Consider the following 4,548-nt stretch of genomic DNA (forward strand, 5'->3'; position numbering starts at 1 on the left):
AACACTCCTTTTAACAGCATGAATAATAATGAGTAATTATTTGCTACGTCATGACTCTTTATGAAAAAGTATCCTATATTTTGAGAACGTTGTTTATTGATCCATGTTGCTTTCTTGATTAGAAAGGACTTTAAAGGCACATAATATCTTATTGAATGTCCCGAGCTTTGCTTGTTTTTTTTTTTTTTTTATCTTTCTCAGCGCTGCTGGATGCTTCTGACTTATGGAGACTATTGCTTTTCATCCTCGTTCGCTGTTATCCGGGAGAGGGTTGACCGCCGCCTCCAAGTCAAACTCCGGCCGGGGAGGGGCTTGCTATCGTAACGATCGGAATTTGTTATCCAGGAGAGGGTTGATCGCCGCCTCCAAGTCAAACTCCTGCCGGGGAGGGGCTTGCTATCGTAATGATCGGAATGGTAGGTAACATCGCCAGCGGGGAGGATGGCACTACTGGCAAAGACCCGATCTATTCTTCTATATAAGGGAAAACACGTTTGCTTCCCATTTGTAATTGTTATTAGAAAGAGAGTAAAACAACCTAGCTTCTTGTTGGTAGAAGGGTAGACTCCGAGTATAAGGTACTCTAGCTTTATAAGTTAGGGCTTTTTAACTATTTACTGGATAAGGAAGGTTCTGGAATGTATTTATAACTCAAGGCTGTAAAAGAAAGAGTATTTCATAAGCTCAAAAAAGTGTTTAAGGGTTTAAAAACTATAGATCACTGTTATCTTATCTTCGTCTTTTCTTTTGCTATCTTGACATCAAAATGATACTAAATATTCCAAATTAGGAATTTTTTCTATTTGTTGGGAATTCTCTCAATTATTTGGAATTTTTTGTTGAATTCCTTGTTGTCAGACTTCATAAGCTCACATGTCTTCAAGATGATTTCCATGATCATTTCTTTCTTTTTACCCCTAGTGTAGGGTGTGATCTTAGTTAAGGTTCTTATAAAAGAAAAAGCTTTAAATAGACTCGGCTCAAATTGGGACTGCAAAGGATAATTTAAAAACAAAGTGAAAGGAATATCAAAGATGGTCTTTCCTCATTTCAAGTAAGATCAGTTAAAACCAATTAACTTTGTCCACATCCAGCATAATGCTTTGGATTTATAAGATACCATGTTTTGCGAGTCGATGACAAGCTAATATACTACCAACCATTATTCATGTTGATAAAATGTCAGTCCAAGACAGAATTTGAGTGATAGTTGTTCCAATTATATGTTTTTGACTTGTATGGTCATCTCTTTCAAGGGAATTGCTTCATTGAGACATTGAGATCATACATGAGCTTTTTGGTGAGGTATACGCAAAGAGAATTTCCTGGCCAAAACTTCATTTAATTGATTTTGATTGGATGAAACACATCATAAATAATATTTTTTCACAGAATCAAAGTTCACAGGCCTAGGTAAATCATCTCCATCCATCCTAGTTAACAACAAAGCCCCTCCGGAGAATGTTTTCTTCACTATATATGGGCCTTTATAGTTTGGTGTCCACTTGCTTCGGTTTTCACTTGGTAGTGGTAAGATTGTTTTGAGTACAAGATCCCTTTCTTTGAATTCTTTTGGTCGGACTTTCCGGTCATATGCTTTGGTCATCCTTCTTTGGTATAGCTGGTGATGACAAATTACAGTCAACCTCTTCTCGCTTATAATGTTTAGTTGCTCATATCTCACTTTAGCCCATTCAGCTTCTTCTAGTTCAGATTCTATTAGTACTCTCAAAGATGGAATTTCTACTTCCAAAGGCATCACCGCCTCCATCCCAAATACTAGTGAATAAGGTGTAGCTCCAGTAGATGTTCTTACTGCTGTGCGATATGCATGTAGAGCAAAGGGAAGCATCTCATGCCAATCCTTGTAAGTGACTACCATCTTTTGGATAATTTTCTTGATATTCTGGTTTGTAGCTTTGACAGCATCATTCATCTTTGGTCTATAGGGAGATGAGTTTGAATGTTTAATCTTCCACTTCACGCACAATTCTGTGATCATTTTTCCATTAAAATTCTGGGCATTGTCGGTCACTATCTTCTCAGGTGAACCATACCGACAGATCAAATCTTTCTCAATAAAACTCTTGACCACCTTTTGAGTTACATGGGCATAAGAGCTGGCCTCCACCCACTTTGTGAAGTAATCAATGGCTACTAAGATAAATTGATGCTTATTGCTGGCTTTTGGGTTGATTGGCCCAATCACATCTATTCCCCACATTGCAAATGGCCATGGTGATGTCATATTAAATAGAGGAGCTGGAGGTGCATTTATCTTATCACTATATACTTGACATTTATGATATTTTTTGACATAATCGATGCAATTTTTCTCCATAGTCATCCAGAAATACCCAGATCGTTGGAATTGTCTAGCCATCATATGCCCACTTGCATGAGTTGCACAAATTCCTTCATGAATTTCTTGCAATGCTAACTTAGCTTCGATTTCATCTAGACATCTCAGTAAAGTCCCATTGAATGACCTTTTGTATAGAATTTCTCCATCCAGGTAAAATTCCAGAGCTAACCTTCTCAAGGTCTTCATATCTGCTTTGGATGCCCCCAAGGGATACTCTTGATATTGGATAAACTGCTTGATGTCATAAAACCATGGGTTCCCATCTATTTCTCCTTCAACTGAACAACAATGAGCTGGAAAATTTCTAATCTCAATGCAGATTGGTTGTACTCTTACTCCGTAATCAGTTTTGGCCATAGAAGCTAAGGTTGCCAAAGCATCAGCAAACTGGTTTTTGTCTCTTCCCATGTGGGTAAAATCTATCTCATCAAAGCCCTCAGTCAGTTTCGAGAGATATTGTTGATATGGTATCAATTTTTCCTCCTTGGTCTGCCATTCGCCTTTCACTTGACAGATTATTAACATTGAATCCCCATAGACATCAAGCTTCTTTATTTTCATCTCCAAAGCAGCTTCTAATCCAAGGATACAAGCCTCATATTCAGCAGTATTGTTAGTGCATTCAAATTATAGTTTAACCAAGATGGGATATTGCTTCTTGTGAGGTGAGATTATCACAGCGCCTGCTCCATTACCAGAAACATTCACTGCCCCATCAAAAGACATGATCTACCAATCATTCTTCTCTTTGTCTTCTTCTACTATCAACACATCCTCATCTGGAAAGTCAAATTTCAAAGGCTTATAATCTTTGATAGCATTATCTGCTAGATGATCAGCAATTACACTTCCTTTTACAGATTTTCTTGTCTTGTATACAATGTCATACTCAGCCAACATCACTTGCCATCTTGCTATTCGGCTTGACAAGTAGGGTTTCTCAAAGATGTATTTAAGAGGATCCATTTTTGAGATCAACCAGGTGGTATAATACAACATATATTGTCGAAGACGCTTCGTACTCCATACAAGAGCACAACATAGCTTCTCAGTCACAGTATATCTGGATTCACAATCTGTAAACTTCTTACTCAGATAATAGATAGCTTGCTCCTTTCTTCCAGACTCATCATGTTGTCCCAACACACAACCCATTGCTACCTCAGTTACTGTCAAATACAAGATCAAAGGTCTTCCAGGCACAGGGGGCACGAGTAAAGGTGGATTCTGTAAGTATTGCTTTATTTTATCAAAAGCCTCTTGACAATCTTTGTCCCATATACCAGGGTTCTTTTTCCGAAGTAATCGAAAAATTGGCTCACATGTTGTTGTTAACTGAGATATGAATCGAGCAATGTAATTCATATATGAATCGAGCGATGTAATTCAAGCGTCCTAGGATGCCTCTTACTTCTTTCTCGGTCTTAGAAACCGTCATAGCCTGAATTGCTTTCACTTTATCAGGATCGACCTCTATTCCTTTATTGCTTATCACAAATCCTAGCAACTTTCCAGACTTTACCCCAAACGAGCATTTTGAAGGATTCAGCTTCAACTGATACTTTCTTAGTCTTTCAAATAATTTTCTTAGAACCTGAACATGATCTTCTTCATTCTTAGACTTGGCAATCATATCATCCACATACACTTCAATCTCTTTATGCATCATATCATGGAAAAGTGTCACCATTGCCCTTTGATACGTGGCTCCAGCATTCTTCAACCCGAATGGCATCACTTTGTAGCAGAATGTTCCCCATGGTGTGACAAAAGTGGTCTTCTCTTTATCTTCTTCAGCCATTTTAATCTGGTTATAACCGGAAAATCCATCCATAAAGGAGTAAGTTGAACTCCTAGCAGCATTGTCTACCAAGACATCTATGTGAGGCAAAGGAAAATCATCCTTCGGACTGGCTTTGTTTAGATCCCTGAAATCTACACATACTCTGATTTTGTTATCTTTTTTTGGTACCACCACTATATTAGATACCCATTGAGGGTATTTAATAACTTCTAGAAAACCGGCATCCCACTGCTTCTCTATCTCTGCCTTGACTTTGAGCACAATATCTGGGCGAGTTCTTCTTAATTTCTGCTTAACAGGTTTACATCCTTCTATCAAAGGTAATCTGTGTACTACAATATCAATGTCTAAACCAGGCATATCTGTATAAGACCAGGCA

The sequence above is a fragment of the Populus euphratica genome, unplaced genomic scaffold (assembly GCF_000495115.2).
Source record: "Populus euphratica unplaced genomic scaffold, PopEup_1.0 scaffold2289.1, whole genome shotgun sequence".
Taxonomy (NCBI): Eukaryota; Viridiplantae; Streptophyta; class Magnoliopsida; order Malpighiales; family Salicaceae; genus Populus; species Populus euphratica.